Source organism: Symphodus melops, assembly GCF_947650265.1.
Source record: "Symphodus melops genome assembly, chromosome: 19".
NCBI classification, from domain to species: domain Eukaryota; kingdom Metazoa; phylum Chordata; class Actinopteri; order Labriformes; family Labridae; genus Symphodus; species Symphodus melops.
Window position 1 is genome coordinate 20,261,825 of NC_136709.1, and position 22,799 is coordinate 20,284,623.

General features: G+C 46.0%; 1 protein-coding gene across 1 annotated transcript in view; it reads left to right on the top strand.

Moving 5' to 3' along the window:
* The first annotated feature begins 4,431 nt into the window (after positions 1–4,431).
* Positions 4,432–22,799, top strand: part of LOC306840498 (uncharacterized protein) — a 67,937-nt gene continuing 49,569 nt past the window's right edge. The window contains exon 1 of the mRNA XM_079369835.1: positions 4,432–4,519. The gene's annotated coding sequence lies outside the window, so the exon portion shown is untranslated. The remainder of the gene's footprint in view (positions 4,520–22,799) is intronic.

Consider the following 22,799-nt stretch of genomic DNA (forward strand, 5'->3'; position numbering starts at 1 on the left):
ACCTCGCCTGACAACAGAAGAGCAGATCAGATGAGAGGTTTCCACTTTCACACAAAACTTATAAAATGTCTCCTTCAGTCATTTTCTAACCTCACGTTGTCCTCGAGTGCTTGTCACAACTATTTTTGCGACGTCTAATTACAATATGGCAGCCACTTAGTGTCGAGCACGCTAAGGTCTACATTAGTTACATTCAGGAAATGAAATGAGCACCTGTCATCTGACAAATTACAGCGTAAATATCGCCTGTGACAGGTACAAATTTCAGGTAACCAGCAAACATGAAACTTTTCTTTTTTTTCATGTTTTATTCGATCGTGTATTTTCCAAGCAGCTCTGAAGGTTATGCAGCGCTCCGCCCGCCGACAGCTGACGTGAATATTGATTTTCTTGATTCGATGGCAGCCGGCTGGAGGAGATACGGTGCATCAGACTCTCCTCGAGGATGAGAGCGACTTCGGCGAGGGCCACGGAGCATCTCAGTCTGCAGAGGTCAGGACCAGGTCTGAGTCCAGGTTCTGGATCAAACAGAACCGCAGTGTCTCCGGTGTGGTTTGGAGGCGTTATGCAGAGTGTATCCATCTGGGCGGGTGGTCATTATGAGTTTGCTGATTGGTGCATCTTCCATTTTCTGTGGTAATGACTTTTTTTTGATTGACAGGTGGGCGTGTTCAAGCTGCCTCAGATCCACCTCTGCGCCTGTTACTAGATTGGCTTTAAGTCGGGTCTAGTTTGCGTTTCCTAAATCACAACCACCATGGTTTGGCTTCAAAACGCCTCTTCAGAGACCGCGTCCATTTTTCATATCGTCAATGTTAATAAATCTGTGTGAAAACAACTCAGATGTTTCCTCCTTTTTCTGAAAGTTACGGAGACTTAATGCAGACTTTGGAAAGTTGCAGTTTTATGATTCTGTGTGATAATATGTCAGCTTGGAAGAAAAAGGCCACGACCACAGTACTTAAACAAATTAGAGTCATAATGTGGAACTGGCTTTTACCACAGCAGACCACGTTTGCATCGTCTCAGAGATGCTGCTGAAAATGAAATCCTCCTCCGCTTGCTGTTGATCGCTACATAAAGAGAGAGAGAGAGAGAGAGGAGCCAAATCAGTCTGAACGGCAGAGAAAATGAAGAAATTAGTCTTGGCTGTGGAGCCGTCCGGCCTCTTGGCTCCACGGCCGAGCAGAATCCGCCGCCACGCAGCGCCGAGCTCCTGTCGTCCCCCGGTTCACAAACATAAATCCCGGACGTTTTTTGGCTCGCTGCGTGACTCAGTAAACACACAGAGGACGAGCGGGAGGCTCCAAATTGTTTCTCTGCGGCTTCGGATGAGTTTGTGCTCGGCTCTGATTTGATGTATGGTCCCATCCCTGTAATTGAATTCATTAAGGAATAAGCGAACCCCCCCTTCCCCCCCCCCCCCCCCCCCCCCCCCCCCAAATCTGTGGAGACAACTCCCATGACAGCCACAACACACACACACACACACGTAGAGCTGGCACAAGAACACATTTCCATATTCAGACTAAGTGTTAATCTTTCCCAACACACAAATGTTCTGAAACATGAACGTGCATCTCTCACACGCAGTCAGACACGTCGGAGCAGTGTGAACATGTTTCTAAGAAGACGAGTTAGCCGAGACCAAAACACCGTGCAGCTGATTCACTAACATCTAATCTCATTTCTGTGCCTATTAAACACTGATTTGGTCATTTAATGTCATAAGGACGTAAAGGCAGCTCCAAAAATAAAGCCAGGAGACGGGCAGGTTGTGTGAAGCCTTGGCTGAATGTATGCAGTGTTCTCCCTGAGTTTCTCATGTCTCGGCTCCCCTGCTGTTGTCCTGGAGGATTTCAGAACTTTTCCATCATGAGGACAGACTCGTATCCATCTCAGAGAAGAAAAAAAAAATCAAACAAATGTATAAAACCTCTGCAGGAGTTATATTTTGTCCTATAAACCTTTGCACTTTCCATCCCTCCAAACAAATTCTGCTGAAAAATTTGGAGCCACGATCGGCCCAAATTGGCGGCTCTCTCAGAAAAGCGGGCGGCAGTAGCTCAGTCTGTAGGGACTTGGGTTGGGAACCGGAGGGTTGCCGGTTCAAGTCCCAATAAAATCCCCTGCTGATCTAACCCAGCACAGACCAAGTCCGGAAACTGGTCTGGTAGCTGGAGAGGTGGCAGTTCACTTCCTGAGCACTGCTGATGTGCCCTTGAGCAAGGCACTGAACCCCGAAACTGCTCTGGAGCGCCCGCTGTGGTCACTCTGAGACCTCTCCATTAATGCATGAGTGTGTATCTCGGCCTGTGTGTGTGTTCATTAGTGTAAGTCCCTTGTGGGATTAATAAAGTATAAATTAAATTACTGCTCTTGCTCCTACTTTGATTTTTTTTAATAACCTAAATGATGGATTTTTGAAAAGTTTTTGATATAGTCTGGAGTTTTTTTTCATACGTGTGTGTGTGTGTGTGTGTGTGGGGTGGGGGGGGGGGGGGGGGGGGGGGGTGGGGGGGTGTCAGCCACTGACAGCTTTGCTGGTGAGTTTTGGAGACAACATATGAACCGATGAGTCTTGCTGCATCGAGACAAAGAAGAGGTGTGTGATCGTACACGCCGTGTCCTGCAGTCAGCACGCGCTTGGTGGCGATGAGTCCAGGAGGCGGGGCCTAACTTGAAAGATACTTCACATGCTGACTGTACCTTTAAATAAAGGACGTTCATTTTGAAACTGTAACCCTAATAAATGATCTTTTTACTAAATATGATGAACTTTATAAATTACTTACTTTCCATTAAACTAAAACCATAAACACTGAAGGCCTCTGACTTGGTTTGTTTTTTACCGCCTTGACAAAAACAAAAGTAATATTCAGTGAGAAATAAGTTTCCCCTCATACCAGCATTTATTCTGAAATTAGACTGTGGGTATTTTCAGGTTATGAATACCCAAGAGCAATGAAACACCTGGCACACAAATGTCTTTTTAAGTGCTTATAGCAGGTAAGAAAAGAAAAAAAGACCACAGTTTTGAGTGTTTTTGCTTGCATGCCAGCAGGGAGATGTTAGTCTGCAGCTCCAATAAAATCCCCTGCTGATCTAGCACACACACACACACACACACACACACACACACACACACACACACACACACACACACACACACACACACACACACACACACACACACACACACACACACACACACACACACACACACACACACACACACACACACACACGCACTGCTCCCCTGAGGGAGATCCAGCAGGTTCAGTGCACATTTCCATGATAGGAGTTGAAATGACAGCCATGGGGATGCAAACGGCCTCTGTTTGCAGGGAAACATCAATCAGGAACAATGGCTGCCTCCCAGGTGGCGATGACCTCAGGTGACCCCCGCAGCTCTTACACACTTCCTCCTGAATACTTCCTTTGTGTGGATTCGCACTGAAAGCACGACTGCTTGTCTCAGACGCAGACTTAGCTCCGGGTTTTGTATTTGTTGGTTTTATCTGCGAGGCCAGATTCAGTCCATGCTCTGACACACTGACTCTGACCAAAGATGCAGCTCGATTCAGGCTGGAGAAACATCCAAGAGCAGAACTGTTACTTCCAGCCCGCAAGCTGAGTGTTGGTAAATTCTCTCAGTGACTGTGGCAGATAATCAAACAGTCCCCATCTGTAATTGTTTAAGTTTAAAGCAGCAAAGGCTCTTTTTAAATAAAGCCTTTTAACTACACTCTTCATAGAGGAAGTACTGAAGGTCCTGGCGTCCTTTTTACTGCTGAATGGATGAAGACATAATGAATACTAAATAAAGAGAGAACATTAGTTTTCTTATCTATCTGCTGTTCTTCATGATATACTTGAATTTCCCTCGGGATCAATAAAGTATCTATCTATCTATCTACTTATTTTTTGCATTATTTTCCTTCTGAATCCAAAGTAAAAACATGTTTTTCTTAAATGTAAAATAGAATTTAAAAAAGGTCAAATATGAAAAATAATTTAAAAAATAAAATAATAAAAATACATAATAATAAATAATAATCCGAGTCCTCTGCCTGATAGTTCACTTTAGCTTCATGGTTTGCTTTCATGAAGTTTAATTGTTCCATTTTAATCTCTCTTGTTCCACACGTCTTGTGTAAAGGACTTTGCTGCTCAGGTGTGCTGTACCTGGTCTAACTGTCTCCAGGTGTCTGGACCCCTAAAGGTCGTAAAGACTGTCGTAAACACGTCACCTGTTGCCTGAATGTTTGGCAACTGAATTTGGAGAGAATGTGATTTTACAACGATGTTCAGTGAAGAGAAGCAGCGTGAGAAATAAAGTCCCGAGTTTATGAACTACAAACAAGGTGAGCTTCGTTAGCATGAAGCTAAAGGACAAAGAAGGTGTCAACGGTGCTTTTGGCCGAGCAGGGATCTGGACCTGGATATGGACCTGGATTTTAAGGCGTTCGTGACCTTCTTTAGTTTGCAAGAAAACGGGACGAATCGACTTCTAAAAGTAAGAATCTATTTATCATATTTCTATAGTGCGCTTGTCTTGGATTTGTCTGTGAGATTTTAAAGGTTTCCTGGTTGTAGATGTTGGATATGAAGACAGTGCTGTGAAGTTGATGCTTTTCTGCCTGAGATTGAGTTGTGCAGATGTGTTTTGTCACAGGTCTGAATCTTTCTATCAGCAGTGTCCTCATATTGTTCCTGTGTTTATTTATTTATTTTTTTTTTTAACTATTTCTGGTGCATTGAAGGAGCTGTGCACATGTGCATGATTCTCCTGCAAGTATCTTACCTCTATCCTTTTCCTAAACAGTCCTGATGTTGTGCGTTCATGTAACATGAAATCTGTGTCAGCCTTCACGGTACATAGTGTGCATCCTGTTTGGACCGAACCTAACGTTGAGCTCATGTATGAACTCTAACAGAGCTGTACAGTGTTTTTATCGTTTCACATAATAAAAGCACTTGGCTGTTTGCCTGCTCAGCCAGATAAAAAGGTCCCATAGTAGAAGCTGAACGGGTGCATATGGCCTCCTACTATAGAGCTGGACATTTACTGTCAATAAATGGATTCTCCCTTGCAGTATGTATACTGGGGTCATGACCTCATGCAGCTATAACTGTGCATGTAAACAAAGTGAGTGAGTTCATAACAGCCGTCAGCTCTGAGAGCAGTCCTGTTTCACTGCAGGTCAAAATAATAAGACAGGTGGGCAACATGTGGACAGTTTGGTGCTCTTTTATTTTTACCCGTCTCACCTGCTGTTTTAAAACAGAGAAGACGAGAGGGAGAACGTCGCCGTCGTTCAGGAGGAGAAAATCAGGTTTTATTGGAATAAGCAGCGTGAGAGAGTCGATTCTGGATTGTGTATCCAGAAAGCATTTAAGTTGGATGAGTGGTGCATCATGGGACTATAAATCTGTCTTCATAAAGGTCTTATCTCGTCATCGTCTAAACACTGAAAGGAAAACCTGCAGGAGTTTGATGTTTCCTGCCATGAACTCGCGCTGCTGCATCACGTCGGGAGCAAAGGAAGCGAAGAGAGGATAAGGATGTCCGATTTTGGAAAGGTGTAAAAACAGAGATTAGCACAGACTCAGACAGAGTTTAATCTCCTAATCCCCGTCCTCATCTGGATCTGTTGGAGACAAGGAGGGATTTTGGGGGAGTAGCTTCACCTGGCGCGCTGTAAGGAGAGCAGATAATCATCGCTTCCTCTGCGGACAGGATGTCACATCCGTCCCCAGGAAGTTGTGGGATCATCGTCGGTCAAGTTGTGTTTCTACAGCGCGGCTGCTGATGTCGGCAGGAACGGTGACATCCTCAGGAAGTCTTGAGAAACGCTCGGCGTTCGACGTCCTGTCGAGGAGCGAGAGGGGAACAATAATCGAGTGAGATGAGAGGAAAAGTTTCAAGAGGAGAGGAAGTGAACATTTCACCTCCTAAGTGTTCATACAGCCCGAGTGTGAACTTCACGTCTAACAGCCGAAGGGCTTCACCACACAAGACACGCTTCACGTCTGCAAACACAACTGCAAAGAATAAAAACAACACCATTATACAAGACAAAGACTCCTTCCCAGATATTTTCGGTGGAATCATCTCGGTGCACTTTGCATCTAATTTAAGATTAGACTTTCCATAATTTATATCTCTGAGAAGTTCTCATGAAAAAAGAATCAGATAAGAGAGGAGAGAGAGAGAGAGAGAGAGAGAGAGAGAGAGAGCTCTTAACTGATTCCAGGGGAGGAAGTACAAAGTGTTACAGCAGCAAAGAGTGAGGCTGAGAGATCTGCAAAAAAAAAAAAAAAAAGTTTGGAAACGTCTTTTGAGAAATATTTCACAAAAACAAAAAAAACCCAGATCGACTCATCGGTTTTCTTCGCTGCATTCGTTGCTCGATAAACAGAGTTGAATGAAACCTTTGAATCCAGACCGTGTCCACTCATGCTGACATGTCTGATAACTTCCTGCTGTCACTGTATTTATTATTGTCATGTCTCCCCACTGAAGAGACCGACTCAGTGAAATGTAGAAAACTACAACAAAACAACCTGTGAAGTGAGTCTGGCTGCAGAACAGGTTACTAACTCCCTGCTCTTAAGCAAGGCACTGAACCCCCAACCTCCCATGTGCAGCCTCCTTACTCTGACATCATGCAAACACAGAGTGTGACGTCCCCTGGAGACGTTGTCTTTAAGAAGTGGACCTTGATTTAAGGTGTCCCTCTGTAAACGGCCCTGAAGCTGCTCAGTGTTTGTAGGACGGCGTCAGCAGGAGCTCACGGGGGATGAAGTCGCTGTAATGAAGGAAGATCTGCAGCAGAGCCTTTTTAAAGCCGTCCCTCCGAACATGCATGAGATGAATATTACATGTTTCACCAGGAGGCCGTGCAGGGGGACGGGGGGACAGGGGGACAGGGGGACGGGGGGTTTGTATTACATTAAAGAGCATTAACGTTAGATATTTGGAGAAGTGAAAGTTCTTCAGTGAGAGACAAAAAAAGGCGAAAAGCGAGCGGGCACTTTGCTGCAGTTCACATCAGTGGATGCTCCACGCCGAGGTCGTTTCAACGCGCTGCGTATATGTCAACAGGAAGCAGAAACACAAACAGGTGTTCATTTGGAGTAAAGTTTATTTTGATTAAAACGTAATAGAGAGAGAGAGAGAGAGAGAGAGGGCGAGCTCTGTGCTGCTGTGATAATCTGATCCACGGCCGGTGCAGGAGACTTGAATATCAAACACGGCGGAGAGGAAGGAGCGCGACGCTCCGAGCATCCAAATGTGCGTCTGTGTGTGTGTCGGCCTCTCGATCGTGCGTCCTGGGTCACTTCAAGTGGGCAGAGAAAAAAAAGTCAGCAGGAAATCAGCAACACAAGAATGCCTGCCAGACGAGGTCGTCATGACAACGGAATCTAAACTATATGATGCCTGTTCTGACAACAAAGCAACAAACGCAGGAGTCCGAGGTGGCACATATTGAGCCATTTCTTGTTTGCACACATGCATTGGCAAACATGGTTGTTGTATTTATGGCGTTTAGACGTCGTCTGTCTGTCGAGGAAGAAATCATCATTTTTCTGCAGATCTGTTGATTTGTATGAATTCTTCTTCACTGGTCTGATCTGATCTGATCTGATCTGATCTGATCTGATCTGATTATTTCATCAACGATTCATTTCGATGTCCCTCAAATAATAAAAATAGTTTGAATGCATGTGGAGCTCCCGCTGTGCCGCGCTCCTGCGACCGGGACGAGAATTATCACGCCATCGCCGAATCGCCGTGAACTTCCAGAGACGGGATGACGGCAGAAATGCGTTCTGAAAGGAGCTGATGAGACGAGATGGATAATCCTGTTAAGGAGAAAACATGTGTGACACGTTTCTGTTCTGCAATAGATGTGAACCTTAAATGAACTGAGAAACGCTAACACACACACACACACACACACACACACACACACACACACACACACACACACACACACACACACACACACACACACACACACACACACACACACACACACACACAATCCAGACTACCCATAATTCCACAGGAGCAGGCGGGTGGCAGTGTGCAGAGGAGGCAGGCTCGACCCAGATGTCCCGAAGTGCCACTTAGCAGACGATAGCGCTGACAAACGGCCCACATGCTACGGCTAATTCGAAGCTATTAGTCTCCCACACGTCCTCGCAGGCCCACGTGCTCGCTTGGCACCCGCCGCCGTTTTATTTACGGAGCGTTGTAGCCAGTCAAATTTCTTCAGAGCAACACTGAGACGCCATCTGGACGATCATCTTTCACTACCAATGAATATCCACTTTACACTCGTCTCACTTTGTGTGCAGGAGTCTCCACCTCGGATATCTGTTGTGAAGGTCGAGGACGTTGTGAAGGTCGAGGACGTTGGAAATATTAGCTGACTCCGTCTTCTTCCCACACATTCACTCCGACACGTTTCTGGATCATTTCAGGCTGAAATCTTCTCGACTTGCTTTTTTAACACGTGCACATTAGAGCAGGGGAAGCTGTCGCTGACCAGCAGGAAAGGGGGCGGAGTCAGGAGGCAGGACACATGACCTCTCCTCTACAGCAGACACGCTCGGCTCTCTGCAGCTTCCATCGATGCAGCTCAGCTCGTTTTTAAGAGAGATTCAAATCACAGTGAATTTTGCAAAATGATGTTTCGCTGTTGGAGCGGCTGTGGCTCAGTGGTCGAGTCGGTCATGTCTCAAATAGAAGGTGAAGGGTTTGATCTCCTGCAGCCACAGGCGGCGGCAGCGTGTGAATGTTTGAACGTCCGATTGGTAAGCATGTATTCTTTACTAAGTGAAGTTATGATGCAGGATTCAAACAGCCCTTTAAAAACACTTTGAGGGGAGAGTCTGTCACAGTAAAGCAGGTTTCCTCACTCGTCTCTCACCCAGGAGGTTATCTCAGTCAAGCGGCTTAAAATAGAGCAAAGTCAAACTTGGCACCGGGACGCTTCAGGGAAAACCAGGCGCTGTTTCAAAACGCTGAATTTACACTACCGGCTCAAATGAGCTTTTTTTTTCTTTTTTTCTTCCTGCTTCTGTGACACAGTTTGGGTCTTTGAAATGTTGTCCAAACAAACGGAAAAATCTCTGACTCCATGTGGGTTTTTCCATTTTTAGACGGCGCTGCTGGAGTTCTGGGACCGAGGCTAAAGTTAGACTTTTAACGGCTGCTGCTTGAAAAAGTAACGGGCAACTTTCTTTTTTTTTTTTTTAAGGTTGTTGAAGCAGAACGATTAATAATTTATCAGGGAATACGTTTTTGGTCCACGCACAACTTAACGCAGCGAACCATCTGAATCCACATCTTATCAAACTGTCTCCTGGAGACACAGACGAGCAGCTCGTCCTCCAAAGCTGATGTGTGTTTAAGGCTGTGTTTTGATTGGCTGACGAGGGAGAAGTGACAGAACAGAAAACGCTGAGCGACGTTGGTTTAGCTTTGCTGCTAGCTAAAGAAACTCATTGTGTGGACACCTTCTGTAAACAAACAAACCTGAACAATCAGAGCTGCTCGACTTCAGTTGTTAGTTATATGACAATGATAGTTTTGTAAAAGTCGTTTCATGACAGACCACAAATCTGCATCTTCAGCTTTTCTGGTTTTATTTTGAAATGCGTCTTCAAGTTGAAACAAGTCTGGACTTCTTTGTCCTCCGCTGTCTCGGGTCGTACAGATCCCTTTTACGTAAAGTGCATCCGATACTGTTAAAGTGCTTTTAAAACCAAGTAAATAAAAAGATTAACAGCTTCAGATAAAGTGGATTTTCGAGGTTTCTCCGTAAAACTAGAAACTCTCGTTCACCAGCTGTACACATTCTGACCCCGTGGCTTAGAAAAAAAAAAAAACACAAAGGTTGTTTTTTTTATTTGATCCTGTGCTGTAAATCCGTCTGCAGGGTCTCTCAGCCCGGTGAGCCACTGCGCTGTCAGAAATCACCGCTAATTACCGGCAAGGTAAATCCCCCCCGTAGAAACAGCTTAAATCAATTAGCCCACACTCCGGACGGCTGGGCTCAATCCTCGCCGCCTTTCTCACGATCCTGCAGAACTGTGGGAAGCTGCTCTGATCGCCCCCCCCCCCCCCCCCCCCCCCCCTCGAGGCTTCATCCACCCTCTCCCCCTCTTTTTCTCATCCTTCCTTTTCTCGCTCGCTCCGGCGAACATCCACTGCCACTCAGAAGCTGCACAAACAATCCGGCTCGCGTTGAAGTCTGGAGGAAAAAACGTCTCCTCACTTCGGAATTATAAAGAGATTATTTCGCCGGTCAAACACGTCAGGAGGAAATATCTTTTGTGACTTCTTCAGCGGTGCCAACTTGGCAACTTGTCCTCAGGATTTAGTGACTTCTCACACCTCGGAAACTTAATATCTCCTAAGTGAACAATGACAAATAGGGACGGACGATGATATTAGTTTTCTAATACATCAGGCAGATATTAGCCTGAAGGCAAACACTGGATCTCAGCCAGACCACCCTGAGCTGATACTGACTCCAGCTGCATAAAGAGCAGTTGGCATAATGTGTAACAGGGATTTATCTTCACTCTGCATTTCTCTTTTTCTTAATAAATGTGTCTCATTACGTCTGTTGCCAAGTCATTAGGAAGCTATGAGTCAGGTGAGGTCGATCTGTCAGGAGGAGCTGCTTATAGTCACGGGCTGTTTCTATCAGCTCGACCTGTGCTGAGCAAGTGAGCGAGGGAGGAGGAGGAGGAGGAGGAAGAGTGGACCTGAAAGGCATGCTGGGAGGAGTGGTGAGCCGTGTGTTTGGGACGAGTTAGCATCTCTACCTCCAGGTTTAATGATCCTAAAGCAGCACAGGAGGGCTCGGCCCCTTGTTAGCACACATTAAAAAACAAAACAAACTTGTTAGCGATGAATTAACAGCAGGAAGAAAAAGTGAAAGGCAGGAGGAGGAATTTAAAAAAAAAAAGGTGACCAGAATAAAACCTGCTGAAGAAAAGCTCCATCAGGCCGAGCGGTTTGGAAGCTTTGAGCCGAAGCTGCAGACAAACTGATGCATGAAGAATTTAAATGTTGTTTATCATCATTCTGCAATATGCTGAATCTTAACTGTGCTGTCGTCTCTGCTGCTCGATAGATAACAGATCGCTCTGAGGGCGAAGTCCTTTCATCCTTCAGTCTGAACTATAAGACAAAAACAGCATATTTATTTATTCAATCGGGTCTTAAGAAGGTCGAAAACATCGTATCATGCCGTTGTTTGCCATGTTAGCGTGATCATGTCCATCTTAAAGGCAGGGGTGGTCATTTTTAAAAACTAGCATGATTTTAAAAGTAGCATTCCCTCGTGGCTTCGTGCTCCTTCTGAAGCCACGCCCCCTCACTTGTACGAGCGCCGTAGCTCCAGAGGCGGACCTCAACTCATGTCTCCTTCAGCTCTCAGTCATCAGGGAGACAGGGAGGCGTGTGATTGGTTCATCAGATTGGTGCCTCGTGGCAGACATTGGTCGAAGTTTTCACAAACTGATACAGATGATTTCTTTGTTTCTTTTTCAGAGAACTTGAGTTATTAATTTCTGTCAGGACCTAAAGACAGAAAATTTACCATCCCTGCCTTTCATAGAAATGAATAGAATAGAAAAACAAGACAACATTTCAGGACAGGAAGAGACATTACCGTTCAGTTAGTTTTCATGAATAAATAAAATAATTTAGTTTCATATAATCATCTTTTATTGCCAAAGTAACCTTTCATTGGTTCATAGCAGGATTCAGTCGATAGTTTCTACTCTCAGGTTGATGTGGTTCACTTTTATTGATTTAGACTAAAACACACAGCGTCCTTGAAGAAATCCTACAGAAGAGATTCAGTCTAAAAAATTCCAACATGATGTGAAGTCATGTTGGAGGCTGAAGGTTGTGAACTGAACGCTGTTTTTCTTGGAGGCGTTGTGGACCCTCGAAGTCATGAACCCAAAAAACTCTAACAGAAAAGACGGAGGGGTGAAAAACGGTCCGAGCACAGCGGCGTCCGTGAAGTGAGCGTGAAGTTCCCTGAGTGTGAACGTAGCCTGAGTGGTTTTTGGGAAAAAAACATGGTTGGGGTTGTTGAGTTCTTCCTTCCGGGTACGACTGGCTCTGCGTGAACTCTTCTGTACTGGAGCTACTGGTTCAAACACAACAACGCTTGGCACTGTGGATGTTTACACACATATCCTGGCTGCGAGCTCATTTTTCATCCCTTGTTAAAAATAAAAAAGCAGACATGTTTCTGCTTTTTTTTTTTTTTTTTTCTTTTGACACATTTTTTCCAGTTTGTATTTTCAACCCCTGAGGCAGGAACGCCGAAGCTTCCCCCTCGTCCAGACGCAGACAGACAGACAGCGTGGGAGGGGAGCGAGGGGAGAGCAGGGAACGTGGGCGTTGGGTTTACCAGTCTGGGGGTCCCATCTGCAGGGAGATAGATTGTTAGCTATCTATCCATCAGAGCCTCTGGCATGTTCTATCTATGGAAACACCACAGACACTTCAGAAATCCTGGCTGATCCTCTTCCCCTCGCCTCCGAACACGACCGGTATGGGAGGGAGTAGGAGACCTGCGTTCCAGCCGTCCATAAATATCAGATATGTGGGAGGCTTCGACACGACAATCCAGCCTCCAGATAGGAAAACGGCCTCTTTTTCTTCGACTTCATCACTCGACTAGTCCTCTCTGTGTCGCTTCCATCCCCATCCTCGGTCACTCACATTATCCTCTTTATATTTTAAAAAACAACACTAACTCCTTTTTTGTACCCTCGTTGTAAATCGTGATCATATTTGTGTCAGTTCTCTCGACAGAACGCTGCAGAAACACTTTGGGTCCAGATCGACAAAAAAGGATTGCGCTGCTTTTTTTTCAGCCGCTCAACCTGTGCAAACACGAGTCCGGAGATAGCGAGGAACTCGGCAAAGCACGAGCTAAAAGGTGAAATCCTGCAAACTGCACGCAAGCTGCACCGCCAGGCAGATCGTGTCCTGGGTGTGCCCGTCTTATTTGCATGTTTGCATGAGACCTAGTTGCACCAGAGAGCGAATCACCTCAGGCAGTTACAGTGGAGGCTATTAAACGTGTTTTAAATCAACACAGTTTCTCCTTCTTCACTTTCAGGAAAACCCTCCCGCCTCTCGAAGACTTGAGAGTAAAGAATCTGTTAAAGTCTGTTCTTCGTGGATCGGACCCTTCGTCAGATTTTGTTACCTTGACAGCAGAAAAAGAAAAACATTTTATTTGTTTATTTATTGAGAATCAATGAGGAGCCTGTGGGACTAACATGAGTCTCTCTCTCTCTCTCTCTCTCCATCTTCCCTCCACTCTGTCCAGCCTCAGCAGCTGTGCACACACACACACACACACACACACACACACACACACACACACACACACACACACACACAATCATATTCAGCCGGCCAAATCCATTCGGGTCGCATCGAAAGGTTCAGGCTGAGTGTTTGCAGCTTTCAAAGAACGATTCAAGCAGAATACTTCCCTGTTTGACTTTCTTAAGGGAGGAGAAAACTTGAGTGTTGTCTGCGACATCACGGATAATGTCACTTCTTGCATGAAAACAGAAGCATGTTTTCTATAGGCGTCAACATGCTGCAGCTTCAGGTCCTTCAGAATTCATCGTGTGCGGTCGCAGAAGAAAAACAAGTGATTGTGATTCTGACAGGCAGACAAACGGGGGAAAGTGATGGAGCGGCTGAAGGGTAGAGAGACAGAATAAGGTCAGGGCAGACGGAGCCGGATCATTCAGAGCACATCAGCAAGCTCAAAGGATAAAGGAGCAAACAGGTACTCAGGCGGGCTGATGGAGTGGGTTAGAAAGACGTGGACAGAAAGAAAGGTGAAGGATGACCTGCTGAGGAAGAGCGTCCTCTAACCTGGATCATCGTGTGAAGATAATCAGAGAGTCTGACGCTCACACACTGTGTGTTTGTGTCCACGCTGATGAGAGAGGAAACACGGCAGATGTCTGGATTACTGAAAGAAAGGAGACTCTCTCTTTGAGTCTGGTAAGATGGTGGCACATTGTCAGACATCCCTTCCTGATGGTGCACTAAGCGATACGAGGAGATACCGCAGAGCTCATTTTGATCCGTTTGAATGAAGTATCAGATATGTGAAATCAAAAGTGTTGATACTTTTACACAGGTTAACACAGGTGTCAGAACAGCAAAGAGAGAATGAGCTGATATGTCTTGTCTCTCATGACGCACACACACACACACACACACACACACACACACACACACACACACACACGGACGACTGCTTCGTTCCAGACGTCCGACTGTGGAGACGGTTGAAGTCGAAAGGCGAGGCGTGATCGTGACGCGCTGCCAGCTGGAAAACAGATGTGATGATCTGATTTTTAGTGGTGATCTGGAAAGAACAACAAAAAAAACCCGACCTGGGTTGTGGATGGAAAGCTGTTACTGGGGCGTTCGCCTCGTCAACATGTTTGTGTTTCCTCCCCCGTCGTTCCATCAGAGGGCTCGTGAACAGACAGATGGACAGATAACACCGACGATAACGACAAGCAGATGGAGTCACAATGTAAACACAGACTTCAGCCCTCATCACCACGTTCAGATTACCATTCTGCTCATACAGAATCTATCTATCTATCCATCTATCCATCTATCCATCTATCCATCTATCTATCCATCCATCCATCCATCTATCATCCATCTATCCATCCATCCATCCGTCCATCTATCATCCATCTATCATCCATCCGTCCATCTATCCATCTATCCATCTATCATCCATCTATCATCCATCCATCCATCCATCCATCCATCCATCCATCCATACATCTATCCATCTATCTATCCATCCATCTATCATCCATCCATCCATCCATCATCCATCCATCCATCTATCAATCCATCTATCCATCCATCCATCCATCCATCCATCCATCCATCATCCATCCATCCATCTATCAATCCATCTATCCATCCATTCATCCATCATCCATCTATCATCCATCCGTCCATCCATCCATCCATCCATCTATCATCCATCCATCCATGGCTTCTTTGCATTATAGAGTGATCATTCATGAAGATAAATTGAACACTAACATGTTTTAATAATAACTATGTGATACGTTGTGCAGTCTCATTAAACAGCAGCCCCTTTGAATCAATGAGCAGCTCGTCTCCAGTGTTACATGATGACGTCCTGCTGAGGTTTGTGTCATTGTTTAGACCCGTGTTAATGAAAAGAAGACATCGATTCAGACGGTGAATTATTCCGCTGTGACTGGTGAGTCGGGGATATTAACGACACGTCTCCGAGCAGAGCTGCACTTTAATGTCGCTGTGAAAAATACGCCCACTCACAGACGCCATCTCCACAAATCTGTCCTTAAGAACAAAACCTGACTCATTCTCTTGTCCTGACTGATACCAACAAAATGGAATCATCACATCTTTACTGGATCAGACTGAACAGGTGGAGGAAAGAGTGAGTGGAGGCATGCAGCAAAAGGCCGAGGTCAGATTTGAATCAACAACCGCTGTGATGAGGAATACAGCCTCTGTACGTGTGGCACGCAACATAACTGCTACGCTATAGACGCTACGCTATCGACGCTAAATAATCGACGCTACGCTTTTTACGCTACGCTATCGACGCTAAACAATCGACGCTACGCTATCGACGCTACGCTATCGACGCTACGCTATCGACACTAAACAATCGACGCTACGCTATCGACACTACGCTATTGACTCTAAACAATCGACGCTACGCTATCGACGCTACGCTATCGACGCTACGCTATCGACGCTACGCTATCGACGCTACGCTATCGACACTAAACAATCGACGCTAAACAATCGACGCTACGCTATCGACGCCTGGGAGTAATCAAGTTAAAAATACATACAAAAATAGATAAAGGATAAAAATAAAAATTTACAAAAAATGTCGAGGTACTGCGCAAAGATTTGCATTTTGGATAAAAACACGTATTGGTTTGAGCTCGCTGTGCATTTCTTTAGTTTTGGTCTCTGACGTTAAAAGCTGTTTATGGGCGATGTTGTTGTTTTTGAATGTCTCCTGCATCGTCTTGATGGCGAGCAGCCTCCTCGCTCTGACATCAGTGCATGTTCAGAGGATCCTGTTTGTGCATGTCTTCATTTCCCCTCATGGGATTAATTACCTTCTTCTTCTTCTTCTTCTTCCACTGTTTCATTTAGTTTAACGTGCGCGCGGAGGAGACGATGGTGGCAAACGACCTTCAAACGACATTTTACAACCACTGAAATAAGAGCGCTGGTCCGAACACAAAATGAATGTTTTTGACTTCTTGAAATGTGGATCGGTGTCTGAGACGAGTCTCACCTCGTTTTCACGCTTTAAAAGAAACGTGTGAAGTTTTGTCTCTCGTCGTCTCGAGGTGCTCGCTCCACATTCGGAGTTTTGACCTCAATCTATGTCCTTGATATATCCGGCCTTGAACAGGAAGCACGCAGTAATAACACTTCATGTTCTCTCCTCCTCTGATACTCGTGTGTTTAGACGTGTTTGGGTTTTGGCACACGTCTGGATTGGCAGCAGTGTTAGCACTTGTTTGATTTCTGACCCACATTTTTTGAAGTAAATCAAAAAAAGACGTTTAAAAAAAAAAAGAGGTTTGATCACAAAATGAGTATTTGTAATCTCGACACGCATCGAAATGACCCCCCCCCTCCTTCTTTCTCCCGGCTTCTTGTTTCTTCTCATCTCTGTCCTTTCCTTTCTTCACTCCTCTCTTCCTCGCTCCCTCCCTCGCCGTCTCTTCCACACTCGTCTGCCAGCTCTCATGCAGATCTGAGCTTGGACAGATGGTCGCGAGCAAAAAGTGTTTACTTGCACACGGCTCCGAACAAAATGAGCAGATGCCTGCAGAGCCGCATCTCCCCGACAATCACCATGATACCCAAACAGGGCCGACAGGAGGAGGCGGCGCAGAAAACGACAGGGAGACGAGTTTAATAGAAGCAGAGTTTTAGTTTTTACACGCTGACTTCATTACAGACCATCAGTGTGGAGAGAACTCCATTTTCTTTCTGTTGCACTTTACCGTCCATAACTTTCATCTTATTTCATTTTTATTTTCTTTTTTTTTTCCTGACTGACCGAGACACAGTTAGATGGGGTTTCCATTTGGCGACCACAGGGGCGTCCAAGCTGCCCGTCGGTCTGCGTGGTCGGCTTGGATGAGCGGGAGGAGGCGGGGTCATGCGTTTGTCAGGACCTCGATTTCTCACAAGGTCGGAGCCCGGTTCTGTCGGCAGTGGCAGGACTGTTTGGGTTGCTATGGCGACGAGGTGATAGTGCCATACGGTGGGTTATGTAATTCATCGGTGGGTGCGTGGGGGGGTTCACTGGGCGCTCCTCATCACGTGATAGTGTTGTTGATAGAGTTTCTATTGGCTTTATCTGTGACCCACTTTATGTCCTTTGTTGTCTTCCTCTTCTTCTTCAGCTGATTTAATAATAATCAATCGTTTTAAGAGGAGAGAAACGTGAACATGTTGATATTCTGATGACAACAACAGACCGAGTCTGCGACCTTTGCAGCTTCTCGTACAATGAAACCGTTGTTAACCCTTCCTCTCACTTCATCCGACTCCCACCAACAACCGTGGGCCCAGCTCCCAGCATCCTTTGCTGCATTGATCCCTCACCGGCTCCTCTCTGTAATCACGTTGATTGGCAACCCATGGAAGTGCCTTTGATTAACACCAAAAATCCTCATTAGTGATGCAGGAGCTTCACGTTCAAGCAAACATTCAAAGTCAGTCGTGAGTGGAACATGGCCACACACACACACACACACACACACACACACACACACACACACACACACACACACCACCAATTACTTAACTCTGGAAATGTTGGTGTGGGTCTCAACGTAGAAGTGGCTTTAATGAAGCGCTAAAAATAGATTTCATTTTTGGTCGGGGGTGGACGCTTTAATTTGCTCCAGAGAGCGGCGAGAAGGAGGCGAGATCAGAGCGACCTTGAGGAAACGTCCACATCTACAACTTGATTCAAACTCCTTTCAGATAATTGCGACAGCTCTTTGCTCTTTAATCGATAATTTCCATCACAGAAGTGAACCTCTGTGTTTGAGGCCTTTTCCCCTTCAGGGCGGCAGAAGAGAGAGAGAGAGAGGGCGAGGGATGACATGTTGCTTTGAGGACTAGATAATCTGTACATAGGGCGTGCGACAGAACCGCTAGGCCATCCAGCACTTCTCAAACCTTTGCGAGATGTTTTATCGTTCCTTCACATTCCTTTATATGCAGTATTTCCTCTGACTGTAGGCTCGTAAAATAAAGTCATAATTAAATCAAATTAGCCTTTAAAAAGCAGAGTCAGTGGATTTTTCCCCCCTCTATGTTGTTGCCTTGAGTGAAGCACCTCGTGGCTATCCAAATCCCTCCGCTCGCCTCGTTTGCGTTGCAGACTTAACTCAGAAATCTTCATTAGCATCCATAAATATCTTCGTTCTGAATATTCATGACTGCAGGGAGAAAACACGAGCAGAAAAAAAAACCACACACAACACGAGACAAAACACGGCAGAATAAAGTAATTGAGGGTTTTCTGTTTTTCTCCAGAACATGAAAGCCGAAGCACGTGACCGAGTTTTACATTTCCTGACTGCTGTAGCACAAACCCTTTTAAAAAAACAGACATATATACATATAGGTTCCTCATATTTTCAACAACACAGCTGTAATTATAAGAAGTAGAAATCCCACATTTTTGGTTGATCCTAATCCGAGAAAATGTTTCTGTAATGCAGACGCATGCGTTTTATTGTAGTCTGTTGTTTTGTAATGTCTTAAATTGTCTCGGATCGTTCATCATTATTCAGCTGACGATTCACATTGAACTGTTTTTCTTGTTGCTGAGTGAATCTAAAGTCAGTTTGTTCACTGTAAATACTTTAATACTGACTGAAGCAGCAGAGGTGACACTCCTCGTCTGTAATCTGTAAATGTACAGTATGCAGCAGATTTGTTTGTTAACAGGCTGAGCAGGTCTCAGTGTCATTTCTCAGAGAGCTGAGGTTGTCAATTAAGAGAGTGGAAAGTGCTGAGTGCAGGTCTGAAGGAGGAGGAGAGAGATATCAAAACAACAGCTTGTAATAAGAACCCTCTCCACGGGACCGTCGGCCAATCAGAGCGCAGCACGGGGAGATAACAAAGTGATGTCAGCCAGGCCGCTCTGCACCGAGGAGGCTGAGCGGTGATAAAACTGACCCTCCTCTCTGCATCAGACCAGTTTGACGACGTTTTCCCTCCTCTGCATCGGAGGAAAGAGAAAGCACAAATAAGTCGTGGAGTTCATCAGATGTGTTTTGAAACTTTTCCTGAATTTGCATAAAAAGATTTTGCATTAAAAATGTGAAAGGCAGCAGGCCCCCGCACCGCCCCGTCCCCTTTTTCAGGGGCTGAAAATACTGGAAAAATTCACACAATGTCATCAGTGTGAAAAGAGATCAAAACATTTAGCATGCTAACAGGCTAACACGAAAGGTGGGGAAAACTGTAAACATCATACATGCTTTATACTCAGCATGTCTTTGAGCCTGTTAGCATGATCATGTTAGCATTTAGCTTGCCTAAGCTTCGACAGAAAAAAGAAAAAACACCTGTAAAAGTAAAGCTGTTAAATATGAACAAAAAAAACACAGATGTGCTGCGGACCGTCCAGAGCAGCTCAAATCTCTTTTATTTTGAAAGTCGTTTTAATTTCAGTTTAAGACGAGACAACAATACATGACATTTAAGAGTGTGACATTTGAGCATCATATTAAGTTCAGAGAGAAGATGAACCGCCTTTATTGATTTATTACAAATATTATCACAGGATTTATTTATCTATTTATTTATCTGAGTCATCAGTCTCGGAGACTTTAACGCTTCCTCCATAAAACGCTCGTCTGGCTCAGCTTTCAAGAAAATAAAAGTCTAAATGAAGACATTGTCCTCCGTCTCCTCAGCTCTATTTTCTTTGACCTTCACTTTTTTACCTCCTCTGAGAAGGATAACGGGACTATTTGATCACATCCCGCTGTAATCTGCTCCGGGTTCGTGCCTATAATGTAAACTATGTCATTGAACAAGTGACAGAAAATAGAGTCAGTAAAGTGTGTGTGTGTGTGTGTGTGTGTGTGTGTGTGTGTGTGTGTGTGTGTGTGTGTGTGTGTGTGTGTGTGTGTGTGTGTGTGTGTGTGTGTGTGTGTGTGTGTGTGTGTGTGTGTGTGTGTGTGTGTGTGTGTGTGTGTGTGTGTGTGTGTGTGTGTGTGTGTGTGTGTGTGTGTGTGTGTGTGTGTGTGTGTGTGTGTGTGTGTGTGTGTGTGTGTGTGTGTGTGTGTGTGTGTGTGTGGACCTCGCCGTCAGTGAACAGGGTGTTGCTCCGTCACTTTGTACAATCATATCGCACTCAAAGCCGCTGCTTCATGACTAATTGCTCGCTAAATAACATGAATCCAAACAGAGGCAGCTGGGAGTTTAGTGCGCTCATTAGGATGAGTGGCGTCGCTGAACGAGACGAACAAACACAACCTGTGATTACTCGAATCAACACGCCGGTGCTCCAATCAGAACCGAACCAGAGCTCATTTACATCTCATCGTTTTTTTAAAAAACATTCAGTTTGAGCTCTTTTCATGTCGGAGAGAATCTTCATCATTTTGAAGGAAAGAAACTTGACGCAGTCGAAGCCTCGATATCGACAACTGAGTTACACTCCTCCACGCCTCCTCTTCATCCTCTCCTCAGCTCCTCCTCCACGCCTCCTCTTCATCCTCTCCTCAGCTCCTCCTCAGCTCCTCCTCCACGCCTCCTCTTCATCCTCTCCTCAGCTCCTCCTCCACGCCTCCTCTTCATCCTCTCCTCAGCTCCTCCTCAGCTCCTCCTCCACGCCTCCTCTTCATCCTCTCCTCAGCTCCTCCTCCACGCCTCCTCTTCATCCTCTCCTCAGCTCCTCCTCCTCTCCTCCACGCCTCCTCTTCCCCCTCCTCTTCATCCTCTCCTCAGCTCCTCCTCCACGCCTCCTCTTCATCCTCTCCTCTTCATCCTCTCCTCAGCTCCTCCTCCACGCCTCCTCTTCATCCTCTCCTCTTCATCCTCTCCTCAGCTCCTCCTCCACGCCTCCTCTTCATCCTCTCCTCAGCTCCTCCTCTCCTCCTCACTTCCTCTTCCCCCTCCTCTTCATCCTCTCCTCTTCATCCTCTCCTCTTCATCCTCTCCTCAGCTCCTCCTCCACGCCTCCTCTTCATCCTCTCCTCAGCTCCTCCTCCTCACTTCCTCTTCCCCCTCCTCTTCATCCTCTCCTCAGCTCCTCCTCCTCTCCTCCTCACTTCCTCTTCCCCCTCCTCTTCATCCTCTCCTCAGCTCCTCCTCCTCTCCTCCATGCCTCCTCTTCCCCCTCCTCTTCATCCTCTCCTCAGCTCCTCCTCCACGCCTCCTCTTCCCCCTCCTCTTCATCCTCTCCTCAGCTCCTCCTCCACGCCTCCTCTTTCCCCTCCTCTTCATCCTCTCCTCAGCTCCTCCTCCACGCCTCCTCTTCATCCTCTCCTCAGCTCCTCTTCTCCCTCCTCACTTCCTCTTCTCCCTCCTCTTCATCCTCTCCTTAGCTCCTCCTCTCCTCCTCACTTCCTCTTCATCCTCTCCTCCCTCTCCTTAGCTCCTCCTCCACGCCTCCTTTTCCCCCTCCTCTTCATCCTCTTCTCCCTCTCCTCAGCTCCTCCTTGCTTCCTCTTCCCCCTCCTCTTCATCTTCTCCTCCGCTCATTCTCCTCTTACCCGCCTCCTCTCCTCCTCCTCTCCTCCACACACTCTTCTTCCTCCTCTGCCGTGCAGGAGTTGAGCCCTGCAGGATGTCGGTATGATAAACTGTCATTCTTACATTTAGTGTCCCAAACAAACACAATAAAGCCAACGAGCCCGGAGAGCTCCATGAATCAGTTCACACTGAGGGAGGAAGGAGGACACGAGGGTAGGAGGTAAGACGAGGAAGGTTTGATGTACGTCATGGTGGAGAGACGTTTGTTCGACCTGCTGAGTCGCTGCAGGTGGAGGCGTGTGGCCCCGCCTCCTCCTGTGACTCCATGTTGTTTTACTCCTCCGTCCACAGACGAGTATTTATCATACCGTAGCTAAACCTGAGCGCTACAAGAGCAAAGAACCATATTTAAACTTTCAGTAACACGGGATCACTTTTTGAAGATGTTGAGGCGAACAAACCTGATCGTCTGGTTTTTGTATATTCTATGATGTAAGATGTTTATCAGACAGGAGCGAAGAGGAGGAGTTACGATAACGGACAGACGGCCGCTTTCTGCAGACGATGTTCTCTACTTTTTGAAAAAAAAAACAAAAAAAAAAAAACCAGGAGGTGGACTCGGTGCTGAAGGAGATACTGCCTGATGCATCAGTAGCTCTGCAGCTAATAGACTCATCCAGCTCCACTAATGGACCAGTCAGAAGTGGCAGGCAGACATGATCAGGCCCTCAGGCTTTATCTCTCCCACATGACGGGTGTCATCTCTGCCTCAGAGCCCCACAGTGGCTCTCCCACAGGCTGACAGGCTCAACAGCATCCAGCAGCAGGGAGCCGTGAGGCGGGTAACGAGGAGGAAGACTTCAGGGCGTTTCCAAGGTTACTGATTTGACCTCCAGCTTTCACTGTTAACATCAGGTTCAAACGC